Genomic DNA, 23,424 nt, shown 5'->3' with positions numbered 1-23,424 from the left:
TGGCTGACGGCGGACCCGATGTCCCGGTACGGCACCGTGCTGAATTGTAATGACTTCAGAGACGCCCTCTGTATCCGTTACGACCTGGATCTCAGGGACACCGCGGCAACCTGTGTGTGTGGTCAGCCTGCCGTGCGGGATCACATGTTTGTATGCCCAACCGGCCGCTATCCTGGTGCGCGGCACGACAACATCCGTGATCTGCTCGCGGAGGTGTTGGTTGATGTCGCCCAGGACGTTGAAAAGGAGCCTAGGCTGGCGGCCATGCATGGGGAGGATCTACCCGGACGCCAGCTGAATCGCCAGGACGAGGCCCGAGCGGACATCCGAGCCAGGGGCTTCTGGACAAGGCAGCAGGACGCCTATTTTGATGTTAGGGTAACCCACCCTAAGGCGTCTGTGCTGTCTCGTTCAGAAGTCCTTGGCCAGCTCAGGTCTCACGAGCGGCGTAAGAAGGCCGAGTATGGGCCACGGATCGTCAACATCGAGCGTGCGTCATTTACGCCGCTTGTGTTTACGACGCAGGGCCTGGCGGCACCGGAGTGCGCGAAATTTCTATCGACGTTGGCGACATACCTGTCCAGGCGTCACACCGATATCCCGTACTCCATCCTCATCAACCGGTTGCGGGTACGCATCTCATTTTGCTTACTTCGGTGGGCCGTCACCTGTTTCCGCGGGTGCCGGGCCTCGTATCAGCGGCGTCGCCAGTCGTCTTTCCTGGTGGAGTGCCGGCAGATGGGTGGCCGATGAGCTGTTGCCATGGCAAGGGGGCTGCTGAGACGCCGGCTTGGCACCGGGTGGACTCGCTGCCGATGGTACGGTGTAGGATGTATGTACAATGTAGGTACTTCACTCTGTTGTCATTTGTCTGTCTATTTGTTGAATTGGATAGGTGTACGGACAGTTCTCCACAATGCATGCACATCCAGTCATAACATTCATGACAGGTAATTTATATTGACATTGGCTTAGACTTGCATACATGACGGGACCTGTTACTTTAATTTTCACTTTGAGTTTAAAGTTTTCTTCTTTTGACATTGGATTTGACATTGGATTTGACATTGGATTTACTAATTGATTTGACGTTATTTAAAGGAGTTTTCTTTTTTTTTAAATTGAATTGATCTTCAATGATTTACGATTTCACGTTTCCGCTATTTTGCCGGTAAAAGCGGCTTGTCACCAGTAGTAGTAGTAGTAGTAGTAGTAGTAGTAGTAGTAGTAGTAGTAGTAGTAGTAGTAGTAGTAGTAGTAGTAGTAGGCTGTGTTCTGCTTCGTGGCTGGGTGCTTTCCCGCATGGTCTGTCACGAGTGACGTGCGAGGTGCTGTTCACACCTCGCGTCGCTGTGCGGCTTCTTCTGGCAGTGCTGCAGGCTGCATGACATGTCACGGCGTGAGGCTTCTGCTGGACCCTGTTGCTCCTGCAGCAAGAAAACTGGTACGTGCGGAGCATGTTCGTGCAATAGGAATGGACGCTGCTGTGTCAATTGCTACCCAGGTCAGATTGGGCGCTGCAGGAATTTTGGAAATTTGGATTTGCATGATGTTGGTGGATCGGAGGTGCCTCAAGGCCTTTCTGCTGGTGATCCGCCGGCCTGGAGTGGACGAAGAGTGCAGCCTTCTCGACCGGGTGATTCCGCTGCTGGCCGGACCGGTGGCGTGGCTCGAGAGGTACGGCATACTTCGGTATCCAGGCCCCCGTCGTTGGCCGCTGCACGCTCTGGTGTAGCACCGGCGCCTGGATTCACAGGATCTTCCCAATCTTCTTTATCTGCGCCTGCGGTTCCGTCTGTGAAGTCGCTGCGGGTGGATTTGCCTGCGGTATCCAGGCCCCCGTCGTCGGCCGCTGCACGCTCTGGTATAGCACCGGCGCCTGGAGTCACAGGATCTTCCCAATCTTCTATATCTGCGCCTGCGGTTCCGTCTGTGAAGTCGCTGCGGGTGGATTTGCCTGTTCCTGTGTGCTCGGAGACGGTTTCTGATTGCGCTGCCGCCTCTTCGTCCGCGGGTGCTTCTTCTGATCCCACTGCAGCTTCCCGGGTACCTGTGTCTGCGGCGCCGGCCTCTGTGGGTCCCGGTTCGTCTGGACAGCCTCAGGCGGAACCATCCTGTTCACCAGCATCGCTATATCAGCCATCGCATGTTCGTCTGGCCCCTCTGCGTCCGGAAAAGCAAGCGTCGCGTGAGCCGAGTACGGTGGTTGAGGGTGGCAGTAACTCATCTGCAGATGAAGGGTTTTGGAGTCAGACTACTGATGAGACTGTGAGCATGTTCGATTCTGCATACCGTGAAGTCATCTCATGGAGAAGAAACGTGTTTATGGTCCCCTTCGGCTCGGATGGCAAAGAGTTCGTCAAGGAGATTGCACGCCTCATTGGCTTATTTACGGATGGCTCGGGTGCTCGGGCCTTTGCGTGGTCGGCGGTGGTCGTCGCCTGCAGGTCATCTGTTGTTGCAGAAGCCGTTTCGTGGATCTGCGGCTAGCGACCACAAGACGTTTTTGGCCAAGCGGCTTGGGCTGTGGACTGCTGGTGATCTCTCTCCATTGCTACGGGAGTCTCGATGCATTCAGGCTCATCTCTCTGATGCAGCCGTGGGTGATTCGAGTCCACGTGCTTTGGACGATGTTCGTTTAGCGAACATGGTTTTCAATGACCGAGTTGGCAGTGCTGCCCAATACCTGGATGCTGATGGTGCTGGTGGCGTTCTTCCCCTGGATGAAGAGGTGAGTGGGAAGTCAGTTCTAGAGCGCCTGCGGGATAAGCACCCTGCTCCCCAGCCGGCTGATCCAGACATCCTACTGGACTGTAACCCCGACCCCCCAGATCCAGTTATGTTTGAGGCGATAACACCAGCAGCTATGAAGAAGACGATATTGGGAATGAAGGGAGCTGCTGGACCTTCGGCTTTGGATGCGGCTGCCTGGCGTCGGATGGTTGGCATGTTCAAGTCAGCTTCTGACGAGCTCTGTTCGGCCCTCTCTCGCGTGGCCAAATGCCTGTGCACGGAGAGGCTGGACGCTTTGCATCTGCGCCCGTTTCTGGCAGCGCGACTGATACTACTGGATAAGCGACCTGGCGTGCGGCCCATCGCTGTGGGTGAGGTTTTTCGGCGTGCAGTTGGCAAGGCAATCATGGCGGCGATTGAGAAGGATGTGGTGATTGCGACGGCGCCGACCCAGCTGTGCGTCGGGATACCATCGGCATGTGAAGTGGCTGTGGAGGCGCTGTCATCGGTATTTGCCAAGGAGGAGTCAGAGGCAATAATCCTCGTCGACGCCACTAACGCCTTTAATTCAGTGAACCGGGCAGCTGCACTGAACAACATACCACGCGTGTGCCCAGCTACAGGGCGGGTATTTGTGAACACGTGCCAAGCGGATTTCCCCTGTACCTGGATGGTGGCGAGACACTCTACTCAAGAGAGGGCACGTGCCAAGGAGATCCACTGGCCATGGCATTTTATGCTTTGGCTACCCTCCCTCTGGCCAAGCATCTGTCCACAACATGCAGTGGTTCCATGCAGGTGTGGTATGCTGACGATGATGCCGCTTTGGACCGCGTTGTGGCACTCGGTGAGTACTGGAACTGCATCTCGGCTGAGGGCCCGAAGTATGGCTACAAGCCTAATGCTGCCAAGACCGTGCTCCTCGTCAAGAGCCACCTGGTGTCAGACGCTGAGCGGGTATTTGCTGGCACTGGCACCCGGATTTGCTCTGATGGCGTCCGGTATCTCGGTGGAGTCATCGGCAGCACTGAGTTCTGTGATGGGCTTGTGGGAAGCCGTGTGGGTGACTGGTGTGCTTTAACCAAGAGGCTGGCGAGTGTTGCAGAGACCCAGCCCCACGCGGCTTACCACTTATTCATCTCTGCCATTCAGTCTCGGTGGTCATACTTGCAGCGCGTTGCTAATGCTGACGGGGCACTCTACGCACCCCTGGATCGCGTCCTAAATGTTCAGCTGCTGCCTGCATTCACGGGCCATTCTGTGCCGGTTGAGGGAGGTTTGCGAGCACTGCTTTCCCTTCCAGCGAAGCTTGGTGGTCTTGCGGTCCGTAGCAATGTGTCACGGGCGGCTGCTGAGCGCACCCTGTGCCGAGACGCCATTGCACCCATGGTGGAGTTGGTAGCCGGTGGCACCTCCACGCATGAGGTGTCGTCTGTGGTAAAAGCATGCAGGACATTGGCTGCAGGTGCTCGGGCGGCGCGCCGTGTTCAGCAGCGGAACTTGGCGTAGGAGATCCGATCCGGCCTCCCGCCCACGCAACGGCTACTGGTAGAGGTCGCAGGTGAAGATGGCGTCTCAAGTTGGTTGACGACTCCACCTGCGACTGCAATGCCTGGGACCGTTTTCAGCAGGACGGATTTCCGTGATGCTGTGGGCCTACGATATGGCCTTCCCTTGGAAGGTTTGCCAGCATCATGCGTGTGTGGCAAAGACATGACAAGCCACCACGCTATGACATGCCCCTGTGGCGGGTACCCAACGCAACGTCACAACGAGGTTCGGGACCTGCTGGCTAGTGCCATGTCCGAGGTGGCGTATGATGTCGAGTTGGAGCCTGTTCTGCTGCCTCTCGATGGTGAGACGGTCTCGGGTATTAGAGCTGATGCCGCTCGTGCAGACATACGGGCTCGCGGTTTCTGGACGCGACAGCAAAACGCCTTCTTTGATGTTCGGGTTACCCACCCAAGGCCGTCTTTGCTGTCGCGTTCGGGAGTAGCGAGCCAGTTGTCTGACAGCGAGAGGCAGAAGAAGCGCCAGTACTCGAGCCGGATCAACAACGTCGACTGCGGTTCGTTCACGCCGTTGGTTTTCGCCACCAATGGGCAGTGTGCGCCGGAGGCGTCAATATTCCTGAAGTCGTTAGCAGCTCAAATCAGTGAGAGGAACCGTGATCTCCCCTACTCACTGATCATGCGCCAGCTTCGTGCCCGGATCAGTGTGTGCCTGATTCGCTGGCAAATAACTTGTCTGCGGGGGTCACGGCACTCGTACCGCCGAAGGCTAATGGGTGCTGGTCATGGCGGTTTTGTGGTGGAGTGCAGGGCCCGTGCTCACCCGGCTGTTTAGCATGCCTGACCTAACTGTTTCATGATAGTGTCTGTATTTTTGTTGTAGCAATTTTGCTATTATATGTTGGTCATGATTTGATGGTTGACTTACCCGTTTTCTTTGTGTACCTTATCTGGTTTTCTATTGTCTGGGTTGTTGGATGAGTTGGGTAAACCGTGCTGCTTGGATGGTGCTTGCGGATGCGGGTTTACTCTTTGTTTTGGTATTCGATAGTTGACTTGATTCTTTTATTTTATTTTATTTTTGGATTTTCCGATTTATTTGATTTGATTCTCCTATCTACGATATACTTGATTGGATTTGTCACCATTGCCTTCTTTGCTTCCGTTTTTGAATTCTTCATTCCGGCACCCAGTTTGTTATCAAATAAAGTCAACGTTCTCAGTAGTAGTAGTAGTAGTAGTAGTAGTAGTAGTAGTGGTAGTGGTAGTGGTAGTGGTAGTGGTAGTGGTAGTGGTAGTGGTAGTGGTAGTGGTAGTGGTAGTGGTAGTGGTAGTGGTAGTAGTCACATCCTTTATTGCTGAACCCACAAATAATTGTGATACAAATTATTGTGATACAAGATACAAAGTGGTAGTGGTAGTGGTAGTGGTGGTGGTGGTGGTGGTGGTGGTGGTGGTGGTGGTGGTGGTGGTGGTGGTGGTGGTGGTGGTGGTGGTGGTGGTGGTGGTGGTGGTGGTGGTGGTGGTGGTGGTGGTGGTGGTGGTGGTGGTGGTGGTGGTGGTGGTGGTGGTGGTGGTGGTGGTGGTGGTGGTGGTGGTGGTGGTAGTGGTAGTGGCGACCTATGCTCGGCTCTGGCTCGTGCTGCCAAGCGTCTTTGCACTGAGGCAATTGAGCCGCGGGATCTCCGCTCATTCCTGGCAGCAAGGCTCATTCCATTGGATAAGCAGCCTGGGGTAAGGCCTATAGCCATCGGGGAGGTGTTTCGCCGCGTGATCGGGAAAGTGGTCATGTCGGTTATCGAGAGGGATGTGGCTGCGGTTACTGCTCCTCATCAGCTGTGCGTCGGCGTCCCGTCGGCTTGCGAGGTCGGGGTGCAGGCTTTGACCGGCCTCTATGACCGCGAGACGACTCAAGGTATTCTGGTGGTGGATGCGTCCAACGCCTTCAATTCTCTGAACAGGGCTGCGGCGCTACACAACATTCCAAGAATCTGTCCTGCCGCTGGGCGAATTTTCATTAACACCTACCAGGCCGACATCCCTCTATACCTCAATGGCGGAGAGGTCATTTATTCCCGGGAGGGTACATGCCAAGGGGATCCTCTTGCCATGGCGTTCTACGCTCTCGCGACTGTGCCCCTGGCATCTCGGCTGTCGCGTCGACTTCCAAGCACCAGCCAGATTTGGTACGCGGATGACGATGCCGCAGCCGGAGAGCTCCTGCCGCTGCATGGGTATTGGGATTGCATCGTGGAGGAGGGGCCCCGGTATGGCTACCACCCCAATGCCATGAAGACGGTTTTACTCGTCCGTCCACATTTAATGGAAAGGGCCCAGGAGGTATTTGCCGGCACTGATGTCCGTATCCGAAGCGACGGCGTTCGTTACCTTGGCGGGGCCATTGGAGACCAACAGTTCCGAGAGAATTTTGTGAAGAGCCGTGTTGAGGAACTGTCCACATTGGTTAGGCGCCTTGCTGGTCTGGCTGTCACCCAGCCTCAGGCGGCCTTTCGCGTCTTCTCTGCCTCTCTACAGTCCCGTTGGACCTATCTGCAGCGTGCAGTCTTTGTGGACCCTGCCCTGTATACGCCACTGGATGACGTCATCAACAAACATCTGCTGCCAGCATTAACAGGCCATCCTCTTGCGGCTGATGGTGTACTCCGTCAGCTATTTTCAATGCCTGTGAGGAATGGAGGGCTGGCTATCCGCATTGGCAGTTTGCGTGCGGAGGCTGCGTACCTCCTTTGCCGGACGTCGATAATGCCCATGGTGGATTGTGTGCTGACTGGTGCTGTCGATGGTCCTGATGCTATCGACGTTCCTGTTGCCGATATCATCGCTGCCTCCAGGGGTTTGGCCACGCAGGCTCGCCGGGAACGCCGTGCGCAGCACAATGCTGCGTTGGAGGAGATCAGGCCCGCTCTGACGGATGAGCAGCGCCTACTAGTGGATGTCGCGGGTGACGGCGGTGTGTCAACGTGGCTGGTTACGCCTCCATCGGCTTCATTCCCTTTAACTATATTCAACAAGTCTGATTTTCGAGACGCATTGTGCCTGAGGTATGGCCTCCCGCTTGATGGCATATCATTATCCTGTGTTTGTGGCCAAGACATGTCAGTTCATCACGCCCTCACGTGCCCAAGCGGGGATACCCTACCCAGAGACATAATGAACTTCGCGACCTCCTAGCGGACGCACTCGCTAGTGTTGTTTGCGATGTCGAGATTGAGCCACCGCTGATGCCGCTGGGTGGTGAAGCCGTCTCGGGAAGCTCAGCTGACGGTGCTCGTGTGGATATACGGGCTCGTGGCTTCTGGACCAGGCAGCAAAACGCCTTTTTTGATGTACGGGTCACGCACCCAAGGCCGTCTTTGCTGTCTGGACCAGAAGTGTCGAGGCAGTTATCCCAACACGAGCATCAGAAGAAACGTCAGTATTCCAATCGAATCAACCAGGTGGATCGAGGATCGTTCACTCCGCTTGTTTTCGCCACCAGTGGACAGTGTGCTCCCGAATGTGGCATCTTCCTTAAGACCCTCGCAACACAACTGCACCATAAGAACTCGGACATACCATATCGTCTCATCATCAGCCACTTGCGCTCGAGAATCAGTCTATCTCTGATGCGGTGGCAGATTACTTGCTTCCGGGGGTCACGTGCATCATACCTACGCAGTGGATCCGGCATTGGCCGACATTGCTTTGTGACGGAGTGCCGTACGTTGGCTCATATGCCGCGCTGACGGGCATCAATGGACTTGCCATAATATTGTCATTGGTTTCATTCTGTCTCAGAGTGTTCTGTTGTATTTGTTTTCGTTTTAAAAGCGTTTAAGCGGTTGGGTGAATGGAAACGTCATCGTACTGGTAGTAGCGATGCTTGGATGGTGTTTGCGGGTTTGCTCTTTGTTTATGTATTCCCTAGTTGGCTTGATTCCTTTATTTTATTTTCTGATTGGATTTTCCTATTTATTTGATTTGATTTTTGCTAATTTCTTGAATGGTTTTGTCACCATTGCCTTTCTTGCTTGCGTTTTTCAGTTTCTTCTTTCTGATACCCGGTTTGTTTTCAAATAAAGGCGAAGTTCGGTAGTGGTAGTGGTAGTGGTAGTGGTAGTGGTAGTGGTAGTGGTAGTAGTAGTAGTATTCTTTTATTCCCGTAGCTATGCAGAAGACGTTACTTCAGTAACGTCTGGCGCTAGCCAGGGTCCACACAGCTTTAATTTGGTATTTGTGTGTTTGCGCGTTTGTGTCACGCCTGGCACTATCCCGTATCTGTCCCGTACCGTACCGTACCATCAAACACAACTGGCCACATACAGCTGGCCGCAATATTCAAATAGGGCTTTCAAACGCAAGATCATAACGTCAAGCAACTTGGAAGAATGAGTATGAATGCGAAGTATATGGGGGAATGCATGTAGGGCGATAGTGCGGGTTCGAATCCCAGGTGATGCCTTGAAAAAACAAATAGGAGAATTGATAAATTTATAACATCCCTATTCTTTTGTCTCGGTCATCAAGGCGGTAGACGGTGTCTTATTACCCTCGCCCGTACCTGTCCCGTACCATACCGTACCATCAAAGACGGCTGGCCACAATATTCAAATGGGCCTTTGAAATGCAAGACCGTAACGTGAAGCAACTTGGAAGAATTAGTATGTATGCGAAGTGTAACGGGGATGCTTGCAGGGTGATAGTGCGGGTTCGAATCCCAGGCTATGTCTGCAAAACATCCCTCTGCTTTTTTGTCTAGGTCATCAAGGCAAGAAAGCATAGCGTAGGGCCCTGAGCTTCCAAGCTCTATCGTTTATAGTGGAGAAAACCAAAACAGGCAGATATCTAATAACAATGGACCCACTGTGACAAGGAGTCATAACTCGTAACATTCTGTCCTCCTTTTCACCATAATTTAATTGGCTCACCATCCGAGTTGAACAGCAATCATTGATTGGACTTGATACGTGGGACGGTCTACAAGATACTGATTGCCAGATCCTGGAAAAAGAGGCCTGAGAGCCTCTAGAGTAATTTGTAGTCACCGAACATTTTTTGTTCAATAGACAAACGCAGCATCATTTTTGATTGATTGATTGATTTTTATTTCACGGATCCTCCAGAGGCAAATAGATGCCTATCGAAGGGAGTCTCCTAAGTACGTATGGAAAATGAGAAAGTATGTTCCTAAGGGAGAAAAGGTAGAAGATACATTAGAATATAGAGTACAGAAGAAGTAAATTCAGTACTTCGGGTAATACATTGCATGCTAATCATAATGAGAATTAGAAAAGCAGCATTGCGGATTACTATAACTGACATATACACAAACTATTGAAACTATCATAGATGTGGTTAGCCTAGACACAAAAGTCAGGAATACCTTTCAAAGAAAACATAGATTGCGAATGATACCGACGAACAGCAATACTAAATTTCGCTGTTGTAGAGAGTGAACGAATATCTTCAGGAAGTTTATTCCAGGCAACACTCGAAGAAAAAAGGGTTGATTTACGAAAGTAGGTGCCAGCTTTAGGAAGAATTATGGATGAAGGGTGACGACTGCTTTGGGAAGAGGGTAGCTGGAATTGAGACAACAAGGAGGGGTGTTGGGAGAATACATGGTGGAAATAGACAAGGCCAAGAATCTGCCGTCGCCATGCTAAAGATTCCCAAGAGGACAGAACATTGAGGTCTTCTTTGGAAGTCGTCCAGTCAGGCTGACGCTTGAGTTTACTCTTTAAGTATGCTCTAGCAGCAGTAGCCTGCAGTTTATCAAGGGTTGTGGACATGGTGGCTGAAACGGAAAACATCCAAACGGGAACAGCATATTCAAGGAGGGGACGAACATAACATTTATACAAAAGATTCACAGCAGGAAAAGGAAGGAAGGTGGACATGATGTATCTCTATCAGGGAACAATACTACATTGCATGTTAAGAACCATTGCATGTTAAACATAGGATATGGTAGGTTGTGGTACGACAGTGTGCTATGGTCATGTAGACCAGTCTCCAGTCATAGATTGGGGGGGGGGGGGAGGATAATCGGTTCAATCTCACAAATATCAAAGGTTCAATTTTAGGGACTCCCTCGTCACTTACTGGTGGATGATGAGATTGGAAACACATTGCAGTTAATGCTCAAACCAAGAAACAGAAGCTGAATATGGTCGGGAACGAAGCACAACGCATGGCAAAGAGAACACCTATCGAGTCGGTAGTCATTTGGTAGATAATCCAAAGTCGGAAAGTCGAGATTTATCGAACAAACAAAATTTTAAAAAAATTTCACGGTTCGCGTGAGACTCGGCTGGAAGCCGGGTTTTCCGCATCCGTAGGAACGCTACCACCCTTCAAGGATCAAGGCGCAGATGCAGCTCCTAAAGCGGTGGGAGGTGAGTAGATCAGCTCACCAGCAAGTGGTCAAAGACCGAAAATCCCATTCACTGCATCCATCGAACAAACAAACCAATGAATAATTGAGCCGTTAAATATATAGGTATTAGAAGGCAAGCTCCAGCCTTCGACGGCTTCAAATTGGAACTTTCTCTCAGCAGAAACTACGACAGTTACTTTCCCAATCTTTAGCGTGGAATTTTCGCTCAAAATATACAGATTCGATCTCTCTAATCGGGATGAATCAATGTAGCAACAGACTCAATGTCAAGGTTTTTGTCAAACTCAAACCTAGTGAAACAGACGGTATCAGGTTCCATTCCTGCTTGGAAGTGAAGTGATATTGTCAAACGTGCTAAACCCACCTTTTTTCGTGACCTATCGGCCTGGCACCTGGGTAGTTTGGATGCAGCCGAGGCGCGTTCACACTAATGAAAAGAAGTGGCGAAAGGGACAGGTTTCCAAGGCGATGTGATCACGTGGCATTACAGGGACTTTGCCGGCGGAGGCCTTTGACTACCATGGCTGCTGCCATGAAAACAGCAGTACCGGCAGTAAATAGTTGAGCCTTCAAATGGCCAGCATGTGCATGTTTCAACTTTTAATTCTTTTGCGCAAACCGCGAAGGTTCTCCTTTTCTTTTGTCTTTGGTGACTGTTTCACGATGCTGAAGTCCTAGTTCAACTAAAGAATGCAAAAGGAGATCATGCATCTTCTTATTGAAGTGTTTCCTGGTTCGCTTGGGATAAAGGAGTAGACCCTAATTGCTCAACGAGTTTTAAAAGGTTAACGCTATGAGTATTCAAGCATAGCACTGGATGTTCATGTTGGTGACCAGCTGACTTGTACATGCAGTGCCACCGGTATGAGCACAATAATCAATGAATGATGACAACAAAATCAATGGAAGTTTAGTTTGAATTTTGCGCAGTGAATAAAGATTCGATCTGCCACGCCATATTGCAATTGGCATGAAAACAGCTGACGAGGCAGGGTAAATTCCCTTCTCGGCTCCGAGGTGTGATTACTACTTGCTCTTTATCGTCTTTCACGGTTTGATGGGTTTTAGTGTAGTCTGAATGTGTCCTAAGGGGATTTTTGATCTCTGCCCACTTTCCCGTGGGTCTGATCTACTCACCTAATATCCCTTTGGACCCATCTATGAAAACTTGAATATCACCATAGAAAGCTGTTTGCCAATAATGATATGTAAATCCTTTTTAGTGTACATGTACGTACACTGGGAACCAGAAATGAACTTGAAGTAAACGTCAGGGACTAATATCTTCCAAAGATATGTTTGGCCACACCGTTTTTTATCTGTGTTTCGCGTCCCCCGCGCGCATGTATTTCACAGCCGGAGTTTTAAAACACAGAACCAATTTTTTTAATGCAATACAAATTGAATGCAAACCCAGAAAACCGGAAAAGGTAACCCAAAAGGAAAAAAACCGAACATGATTGTTACACGTATTAAACTATAATGTTGGCATCAATTCAATATTTTGTTCTATTTATCGCATGATCGTACTCAGCTCACACACATGTACATGATTGTACATGTGTGTGTAATAAGCTGGGCCGCAAGTCACACAATCATCACGCCGCCTGTGTTTGGATGACAAGCATAGCAGAGGGGATACACTCATGTATTCATATACATGAACAGTGCCGCGTCGCTTCACTGTACACAAATGCAATGCACGTGCACTGTCTTTTTTGGATGGCTTTTATATTTTTTTCACCCTCCCTCATTGATTTCATCGAATAAGGTGACGCGAAACATAGAAAAAAACGGCGTGGCCTTTGATAGGGTTAGAGTTAGGGTTTTGTGGTTATGGTTACGGTTGGTTCTAGGGTTAGGGTTAGGGCTAGGGTTAGGGTAGGGTTTAGGGTTTAGTCCCATTTTTGTTTACAAAAGCATTGAGTGCCAGTATTCTATACATTGGAATTCGCCTGCCTGGTTGAATTTCTTACCTGCATTTGTTTCTGTACTTTCCTGTTTGACGTTGCTACTTTCCAGCATCAGACTCGCCTTGCTAATGTGGCACATTGGCAGATTGGAGGCATTTCAGTTCGCTATTTCCAAGTGATTGTTGTATCCGAGGTTAGTTCTTGTCTGTTGTCACGCGTGAAGCGTGACGCTGTGAGCTGATAGACCTACTATATTCGCCATTACTTTCTGCAGCAGCTGCTGATGCCGTTACTGATGCTACTGTACTGCAGACGTGTGGCGCTGATTGGACTTGCCTTCAGCTCATTGATATAACATTTACCGGTGGTGATATTCATGTACTCGTATATCTGCCTCGCACGTAGTGATCTAGGCAGTAAAACATAAAATGAGTCTACCGTTAAAGTTCTCAAATAGAGACGCGCCCAATGGACAATGGACCCACTGTGACAAGGAGTTATAAATTGTAACATTCTGTCCTTCTCCTTTTTCACCATAATTCAATTGGCTCACCATCCGAGTTGAACAGCAATCATTGATTGGACTTGATACGTGGGACGGTCTACAAGATACTGATGGCCAGAGCCTGGTAAAAGAGGCCTGAGAGCCTCTATAGTAATTTGTAGTCACCGAACATTTTTTGTTCAATAGACAAACGCAGCATCATTATTTTTGATGATGTATCTCTATCAGGGAACAATACTACATTGCATGTTGAGAACCATTGCATGTTAGACATAGGATATGGTAGGTTGTGGTACGACAGTGTGCTATGGTCATGTAGACCAGTCTCCAGTCATAGATTGGGGGGGGGGGGGGGGGGTAATCGGTTCAATCTCACAAATATCAAAGGTTTAATTTTAGGGACTTCATCGTCACTTACTGGTGGATGATGAGTTTGGAAACACTTTGCAGTAAATGCTCAAACCAAGAAACAGAAGCTGAATATGGTCGGGAGGGAAGCACAACGCATGGCAAAGAGAACACCTATCGAGTCGGTAGTCATTTGGTAGATAATCCAAAGTCGGAAAGTCGAGATTTATCGAACAAACAAACCAATGAATAATTGAGCCGTCGAATGTATGGGTATTAGAAGGCAAGCTCCAGCCTTCGACGGCTTCAAATTGGAACTTTCTCTCAGCAGAAACTACGACAGTTACTTTCCCAATCTTTAGCGTGGAAATTTCGCTCAGAATAATTATACAGATTCGATCTTTCTAATCGGGATGAATCAATGTAGCAACAGACTCAATGTCAAGGTTTCTGTCAAACTCTAACCTAGTGAAACAGACGGTATCAGGTTCAATTCCTACTTGGAAGTGAAATGATATTGTCAACCGTGCTTAAACCCATCTTTTTTCGTGACCTATCGGCCTGGCACCTGGGTAATTTGGATGCAGCTGAGGCGCGTTCACACTATTGATAAGAAGTGGCGAAAGGGACAGGGTTCCAAGGCGATGTCACCTGTGTGGTGGGTACGCGTTTTTGATCTCCAGATCTTGAAACCTTTTGGACAGCCCAGCCGGCATTAGGCCGGACTGGAGGTAAGTAGGTAGGTTGTAGCAGTAGTAGTAGTAGTGGCAGCAGTTGCACTAGTGTAGTTTAGGTAGCTAGGTTGTGCACAACGAGAATCTTTGCGCCATGGGTGAGCTCTCAAGCGCGGAGCAGGTGAAGCTACTTTGTAGCATTCCCGGAATCCATCAGAACGTGGTCAGCCTTGTAGAAACCTTGAATGCTTTTGTCAGTGAGGCCAGAAACAACGAAGTACGTCTCCAGCGTAGAGTAGACGAGCTCGCCGGCCTGGTCTTGGATCTAAGGCAAGAAATGAAGTCGCTGAAGGAGTCTGCCATTATGGCAGTCAAGCAACCATTTTGAAAAAGCGAGCTGGGCAAGGAGATCAAGAGTGCAGGTAGTAGTACTACCACAAGTAAGAGTACCCGTACCAGTAGTCCTGGACAGTCAAAGCCACGCGCAAGTGACAGTGCAAAACTGCCAAACCAGCAGGTAAAACACGTGGGAACCCACACTGAACCCGTACCCGTAGCGCCGCCACACCCTGGCACGCAACCAAGACAGTGCCCTCTGGGGACACAGAAATGGAGTATTCTGAGTCTGATACAGGGGATACTGGACTCCTGCCTGTCAGTGTCAAGCCCGTTTTCGGGGCTACTGCTGCCAACGCTGGGCCTAACCAGGACACCCTACCGGCCGCTGCAGGTAGTGGTGAACCTGAAACTGGCAACACAGAGCGAGAGGAAGTGGATGCCATAAATGAAGACAGCTGGCAGCTGGTCGCTGCAGCCCCACGAAGACGCCGGAGAGCAGTAGTGTTGGCAACCTTAGCAGCACCTGCACAATGGAGGGTCTCGCGGAGTTTGTGCACCGCCGGTCTGTAGCAGCCACAGGGAACATCATAGATGTCCACTCATGCAATGTACACACGGCAGCTAGCGGCAAAGTATCCGCCAGGGTCACCATCGATGCAGCTTGCCTGGCCACTGTGACCTCTGCCAACTTCTGGCCTCGGCCTCTCTACTGCAGGACATGGAAATTCAATCCACCCAAGAAGAGCAGCGGCAACGACAAGGCCCACAGCAGCAGTGACGGTGGCAGTGGCGACGGCAATGACAATGCCCACAGCAGCAGTGACGGTGGCAGTGGCGACGACAGCAGTGGAAACGACTGCGGCAGTAGCGGCAGCAGCAGCAGTGACGGTGGCAGTGGCGACGGCAACGACAATGCCCACAGCAGCAGGGACGATGGCAGTGGCAACGACAGCAGCGGAAACGACTGCGGCAGCAGCAGCCGCCGCAATAGCAGCAGCGATAGTTCTCCCAAACCCGGCGCCGAGTTAACTCGGACCCCTGGGCAGAAGTCATGACCCCACCAGCGTGGTTCTCCCGCTGAAGACCAAGCTGCAAAGTGCGTGGCTCCAGTCAGCAAACAGTGATGTCTGCTGCCAGCCATATACCCCTGCTAAACCACAATGCTACTCCCTTCCAGCCTCCAGGGTCCCGGGGCTCCCAAAGAACAACCAACTGCAACAACCTCAAACTGTTCGTCACGAGCCTCAACATCGGGTTTTTGAATATCTGCAGCCTGCGCTACAAGCTGCATGCACTGGACAGCATTGCCCACCAGCACAACTGGGACGTCGTTGGCGTTGCTGAGACCTGGCTGGATAGTACAATCTCGGATGGCGAAATTTGTATTCCCGGCTACAATGTTGTTCGCTGTGACCGGCCCGATCGCCAGAGTGGGGGCACATGCCTCTATTACAAGACATCACTCCCAGTTACCTATTGTTCGGATCTGCACAATAGCTACCTGGAGGCTACCTGGATAGCTCTTGGTGGAGGGCAACACCGGCACCTCGTTGGCTGCCTCTATCGCCCACCGAATGCAACTGCTGATTTCTGGGGCCACCTGGCCACAGTCCTCCACAATGCTGCCACGATCACGCCATCAATGACACTGGTGGGTGATTTTAATTATCAATCTGGCTCAATGCATGACCAGTCGTCCTCACCAGCGCTTCTGGGACCTTATCGGATCGTATGGGCTCCGCAACTATGTCCAGTCTGCCACACGAGTCACACCCCGATGTCCGGATGGAACGCTGCTTGATTTAGTGCTCTCCACCGTGGGTACTATAAGTCATTGTGAAGTTGTACCCTGCACGATCAGCGATCACTTCCTTGTGCATGCAAGTCTGTCTCTACCCGCCTCGCAACACCCACTGCAGCGGAAATCAGTGCGCCTCACCCGCAATATTCGTGCCATTAACCTTGCAACATTTCGTGAAGATATTGCCTCGTGCAGCCTCCACTCCTTTCCCCCTGCTGCAACTGTAGACGAGATGTGGAATGGCTGGCATGCCAAGTTTATGTCGGTTCTCGAAAGTCACGCTCGCCTGCGTGAAGTCAGAATCTCCACCAGGAGGACTCCACCGCCATGGTCCGACCGTGATCTATTCCAACTGAACATGCGCAAGAATAGACTTCACCGAAAGTGGCTACGAGATAAGACTAACGTGCATCTACATGAGGAGTACAAGCGAGCCCGTGCAGAAGCCTCAAATGCTTACCGCCGAAAACGCAATCAGCATTTCCAACAGCAGTGTCGTGATCACTCCTCCAACCTGCGGATGATGTGGTCCGTGATCAACTCTGTCAATAGCCGTTCTCGTCAACATCATCAGCCAACGTGCGACATCACAGAAGTCTCGGATGCCTTCCACAGCATTGTACATGATCCGTCCCGTCCGGCGCAGCTCCAGATTCCCATTTGTCCACAGCCGCAAGGCTCAATGCTGACCTTCCTGTCAACCACCCAAGATGTGGTCAAGCACCTCCTGGAACCGTCAGGCGAAGTTACTGGTCAGTCGGCGACACGCATTTTTCACAAATATTTGCGTTTCACCTGCTGGGAGAGTATGCGTGTACTCGAGTCTCATCCTGAGCACGTTTTTTCTTTCTTTTTTCAGCTCCAGTATAGCTGTATTTTTCATTGCAAAGCCGTCCTCGATTGTTGTGTTCGTTGTTCAAACGAAGTGAACATTCAATCATGAAGGCAGAGGACATAGGAGCCTGATTGGAGTTTCTCGTGGCATAGGACGGCCACACAGAGACACTTTGGGATTTTCTGAATATAAAATACCGTACGCACGATGCTGAGATCAATTTGTGCGATATCAAATTGTTTGTGATCTACCACATCGAGCAGAACGGGATCCAAACACAAGCTTACCGACGGTTAGGCTGCCGACCTGACTGGACAAATGATCCCTTTCTTCACCAGACGCCAGAAGTCGGACACCATGTCCTTTGCCGCGACGTCTATCTCCAAAAAGAACTCCATCTTCGTCGTGAAAAGGCTTGAAATACTCAATATTCAACCGAGATTCGCGGTCTCACCCTTTCTCAGGTCGAATCATTTTTTGTTGTAGCAGTTGCAGGGCAGATCACCGCCACTACTTCAACAGAAGATGGCTCCAAAGCATGCCTGGAACAAGCCATATCGAGGTTGCAAGCCACCCCTCTCAGCACCTTTTTGAAGAAATTCGAAATTTCAATGGTGGAAGATATACTATGAAGAGAATTTCAAAAAGTATGTTTCGCGGAGCGATCGCTCAACCTACGTCATTCAAACTTTGCAGGATGGTTCAGACGTACATGCTAGGCATGGAACCACAGAAGATGATATCATAGCTGACACACAGAGTCACACACACAGCAGATTCGTGTGCACAGATACTAAATTAGTGGACGTCGTCATCTTCTTCCCGCTGATCTCAAATGTACTGTGACGTGCTATTTCGCCTGACGGGATAAATCCCTGCAAAGCCACAGGCAGTGATGGGATTCCTGGGTGTCTGCTATGTGCTGGCGGTGACCTGTTGGCTCAATCGCTTTCAGTGCTCTTCAGCTCATCGCTGAGGCATGGTGAAGTCCCTCTGGCTTTCAAACATGCTGTAATAAGCCCTCTCTTCAAAGCTGGCGATCCATCGGTAGCTGCAAATTATCGTCCTGTGTCGCTCCTGCCGATCGTATCCAAACTACTCGAGAAGATTATCCAGAAGCAACTTGTTGCACATCTGGAGCGATCATGTGCCATACCACCGACTCAGTTTGCCTTCCGCCGTGAGCACTCCACAGAGGACGCCCTAGTTGTAGCAACAGATGCCATCTTAAAGGCCCGGGACGACAAGTTGACCACAGGCGTCTGCCTAATCGACATGTCAAAAGCCTTTGACAAGGTCAATCACAGCCAACTGGTCCGGGACCTATTCGATCTCGGCCTGGACAATGCCTCCCTTCGCTGGTTCTGCAGCTACTTAAGCGATCGAACCCAGCAAGTGCGCATTGGCCCCACCTACAGTGTTGCTGCTAAGTGCTCATCTGGTGTACCTCAGGGCTCGGTCCTAGGACCGATCCTGTTTAGCATGTACACCCATGATGTCCCTGCCATAGCCCATCCTGCTCCATCTCTGCAATTTGCCGATGACATTGCAGTGCACTGCCACAGAAAATCAGTGCTAGCCACATCAGCCTGCCTGTCAGGGGCCGTCACCAACGTCGCTGACTGGCTCAAGCATCGACATCTGCTACTAAATGACAAGAAGAGCCAGGTCCTGTCAATTGTACCACAACGCAATGCGGGTCAGCATGTCGCTGTCCGCTGCAACCAGACAGAGCTTCCCCTGAGCCCAACAGCAAGGTACCTCGGCGTGACCCTTGACGCCGCTGTGAAGTGGGACCCCCATGTTGACGCGATGGCGAAGAAAGTTGTGCAGAAGATTGGAGCACTGTGGCGATCCCGCAGATGTCTGAGCCTCAGTAGTCGCATCCAGTATGTGAGGTCAGTCATCATGCCTGACCTCCTGTATGGGTCTAACGCCTTCTCTTCCTCCCTCAAGGTTTCGCAGCTTGATCGCCTTCAGGTCCTGCAGAACTGAGCGGCGAGAGCGGTATACGGTTTGCCGCCTCACACCTCGGCTCAGCGTCTGCTCGAACGGATGTCCCTGTACAGAGTTCGCGAGTGCTACGCCCAGAAGCGGCTCGTCCTGGTGTGGCGCTGTGTCAATGGGAAAGCCAGCAGTGTCCTCCAGGACCTATTCTCACCATCAGCTGGCAGCACCACCCGGCACCCGGTTTCCAGGGGCCTCACTGTCCCCTCGGCACAGTCAGAAGCCGGCAGATCTCGCCTGGCCTTTCAGGCAGCCTTGGCCTGGAACGCTCTCCCAAGGAGTGTAAGGGAGATCAAGGCTGTCCAGCAATTTAAGCTTGCCTCCATCCCATACACCTTGCAATGAATGCTCTGTCTGACTTTTCCCGTCCACACACCATGTCATTTACTCTTCTCTGCGTGCTTGTGCGCTTATGGACTCTTTGTGTTCCCTCTGTTGACGCTTCAAAATCGCTCTATTGACACTGCAAAATCGCTCTGTTGACGCTGCAAAATTGCTTATCATCTCCCTCTCTCTCCCCCCCCCTCTCTCTCTCTCTCTCTCTCTCTCTCTCTCTCTCCCCGTAGCTCTCTCCCTTTTGAAATTCGCTTCCATAGAATTGGGCACCATTGCTCGTTTGGCCTTGCGAAGTAAAATAAAAATCAACAACAACAACAACATGTGATCACGTGGCATTACATGGACTTTGCCGGCGGAAGCCTTTGACTACCATGGCTGCTGCCATGAGAACAGCAGTACCGGCAGTAAATAGTTGAGCCTTCAAATGGCCAGCATGTGCATGTTTCAACTTTTAATTCTTTTGCGCAAACCGCGAAGGTTCTCCTTTTCTTTTGTCTTTGGTGACTGTTTCACGATGCTGAAGTCCTAGTGCAACTAAAGAATGCAAAAGGAGATCATGCATCTTCTTATTGAAGTGTTTCCTGGTTCGCTTGGGATAAAGGAGTAGACCCTAATTGCTCAACGAGTTTTAAAAGGTTTACGCTATGAATATTCAAGCATAGCACTGGTTGTTCATGTTGGTGACCAGCTGACTTGTACATGCAGTGCCACCAGTATGAGCACAATAATCAATGAATGATGACAACAAAAACAATGGAAGTTTAGTTTGAATTTTGCGCAGTGAATAAAGATTCGATCTGCCACGCCATATTGCAATTGGCATGGAAACAGCTGCCGAGGCAGGGTAAATTCCCTTCTCGGCTCCGAGGTGTGATTACCACTTGCTCTTTATCGTCTTTCATGGTTTGATGGGTTTTAGTGTAGTCTGAATGTGTCCTAAGGGGATTTTTGATCTCTGCCCACTTTCCTGTGGGTCTGATCTACTCACCTAACATCCCTTTGGACCCATCTATGAAAATTTGAATATCACCATAGAAAGCTGTTTGCCAATGATGATAAGTAAATCCTTTTTAGTGTACATGTACGTACACTGGGAACCAGAAATGAACTTGAAGTAAACGCCAGGGACTAAAATCTTCCAAAGATATGTTTGATAGGGTAGGAATTGGGGATAGGGTTAGAGTTAGGGTTTTGTGGTTATGGTTATGGTTGGTTTTAGGGTTAGGGTTAGGGTAGGGTTAGGGTTAGGGCTAGAGTTAGGGTAGGGTTTAGGGTTTAATCCCAATTTTGTTTACAAAAGCATTCCGTGCCAGGATTCTATATATTGGAGGTTGCCTGCCTGGTTGAATTTCTTACCTGCATTTGTTTCTGTACTTTCCTGTTTGATGTTGCTACCTTCCAGCATCAGACTCGCCTTGCTAATGTGGCACATTGGCAGATTGGAGGCATTTCAGTTCGCTATTTCCAAGTGAATGTTGTATCCGAGGTTAGTTCTTGTCTGTTGTCACGCGTGAAGCGTGACGCTGTGAGCTGATAGACCTACTATATTCGCCATTACTTTCTGCAGCAGCTGCTGATGCCGTTACTGATGCTACTGTACTGCAGACGTGTGGCGCTGATTGGACTTGCCTTCAGCTCATTGATATAACATTTACCGGTGGTGATATTCATGTACTCGTATATCTGCCTCGCACGTAGTGATCTAGGCAGTGAAACATAAAATGAGTCTACCGTTAAAGTTCTCAAATAGAGACGCGCCCAATGGACAATGGACCCACTGTGACAAGGAGTCATAACTCGTAACATTCTGTCCTTCTCCTTTTTCACCATAATTTAATTGGCTCACAATCTGAGTTGACAGCAATCATTGATTGGACTTGATACGTTGGACGGTCTACAAGATACTGATTGCCAGAGCCTGGTAAAACAGGCCTGAGAGCCCCTAAAGTAATTTGTAGTCACCGAACATTTTTTGTTCAATAGACAAGCGCAGCATCATTTGATGATGTATCTCTATCAGGGAACAATACTACATTGTATGTTATGAACCATTGCATGTTAGACATAGGATATGGTAGGTTGTGGTACGACAGTGTGCTATGGTCATGTAGACCAGTCTCCAGTCATAGATTGGGGGGGGGGGGAGGGGGAGGGTAATCGGTTCAATCTCACAAATATCAAAGGTTCAATTTTAGGGACTCCATCGTCACTTACTGGTGGATGATGGGTTTGGAAACACATTGCAGTAAATGCTCAAACCAAGAAACAGAAGCTGAATATGGTCGGGAGGGAAGCACAACGCATGGCAAAGAGAACACCTATCGAGTCGGTAGTCATTTGGTAGATAATCCAAAGTCGGAAAGTCGAGATTTATCGAACAAACAAACCAATGAATAATGGAGCCGTTAAATATATGGGTATTAGAAGGCAAGCTCCAGCCTTCGACGGCTTCAAATTGGAACTTTCTCTCAGCAGAAACTACAACTTTCCCAATCTTTAGCGTGGAATTTTCGCTCAAAATATACAGATTCGATCTCTCTAATCGGGATGAATCAATGTAGCAACAGACTCAATGTCAAGGTTATTGTCAAACTCTAACCTAGTGAAACAGACAGTATCAGGTTCAATACCTAGTTGGAAGTGAAATGATATTGTCAACCGTGCTTAAACCCACCTTTTTTCGTGACCTATCGGCCTGGCACCTGGGTAATTTGGATGCAGCCGGGGCGCGTTCACACTATTGATAAGAAGTGGCGAAAGGGACAGGTTTCCAAGGCGATGTGATCACGTGGCATTACAGGGACTTTGCCGGCGGAAGCCTTTGACTACCATGGCTGCTGCCATGAAAACAGCAATACCGGCAGTAAATAGTTGAGCCTTCAAATGGCCAGCATGTGTATGTTTCAACTTTCAATTCTTTTGCGCAAACTGCGAAGGTTCTCCTTTTCTTTTGTCTTTGGTGACTGTTTCACGATGCTGAAGTCCTAGTTGAACTAAAGAATGCAAAAGGAGATCATGCATCTTCTTATTGAAGTGTTTCCTGGTTCGCTTGGGATAAAGGAGCAGACCCTAATTGCTCAACCAGTTTTAACCCTAGAACAGCCAACGGTGTCATTTCACCGCGTGAGTCAAACTTTTAGAAGAACCGAAATATGGCTAATCAGTATATGCTCAAATCTTGTGACTATTCCGAATTTTGCTTCCTCTTTCGTCTGGGATAAACCTTTGATTTGTAATTGAGGAGGTACCATAATGGCGAGTACGTATACCTAGAACGGCCAACCAGTGTCATTGACACCTGCACTAAAAAAGCCATTATTGCAGCTAGATGGAAACAATAGAGAGGTTCCGCATAACGTAATTACGTTAGTAAAAAACGTAGTCGATCTACGGAAAGTCTTACGTAAACTACATGCGCATCTGTGTTCCGCCATTCGGAGTTTTCAAATCACGTAGCTGCCCTTGGCAACTCCGAACGCGGCAGTGTACGACCAGATCGACCTGGGGAGAGAGTCATAAGTTTGCACCCCAATCCACTTACGGACCAGCTACGTTATCAGAGCCCTATCTACGTACTCCACGTAGACAACTTTCCGTAAGTGGAGTGCAAACTCGCGAATTCACGGGTTTCCCCCCCCCCCACTAACGTAAAGTTGCTCAACTTTACGTAGTGCGGAACCTCTCTAATATGAACACATATCGAAGATTTCGTCCATATTGAGTTGGTCGTATGCCAACCAGACAAAAGAAAGGTGCATGGGTAGTAAAATTGCTGAATACAGGACGGAATATATGATCAACATACAACCGTCGGGCGAGAATCGCGAACTTGGGGCGGGTAAATATTAGGGCACAGATTACACAAACACTCTTCAGCTAATGTCCTTGATACTGCTCATTCCCTTTCATTTTCCTGCAAATTGCCCCAGAGGAGCCATCGCGGTCTGATGGCCAAGGAAATACTAGAATGGATGTAGCCTCATTGCGCGAAATCGCGCATCTATGAGCGACATCCACAT

General features: G+C 49.8%; 1 long non-coding RNA gene across 1 annotated transcript in view; it reads left to right on the top strand.

The window, feature by feature from the left end:
- LOC135810692 (uncharacterized) overlaps positions 1 to 20,897 on the top strand; it is a 92,690-nt gene extending 71,793 nt beyond the window's left edge. The window contains exons 8-9 of the long non-coding RNA XR_010552327.1: positions 12,667 to 12,750; positions 20,808 to 20,897. This is a non-coding gene — a long non-coding RNA (uncharacterized LOC135810692). The remainder of the gene's footprint in view (positions 1 to 12,666; positions 12,751 to 20,807) is intronic.
- The last annotated feature ends 2,527 nt before the right edge of the window (positions 20,898 to 23,424 follow it).

The sequence above is a fragment of the Sycon ciliatum genome, chromosome 2, assembly GCF_964019385.1.
Source record: "Sycon ciliatum chromosome 2, ocSycCili1.1, whole genome shotgun sequence".
Lineage (NCBI taxonomy): Eukaryota > Metazoa > Porifera > Calcarea > Leucosolenida > Sycettidae > Sycon > Sycon ciliatum.
Note: the sequence above shows the minus strand (reverse complement) of the source record. Positions and strands in the feature narration are given on the sequence as shown.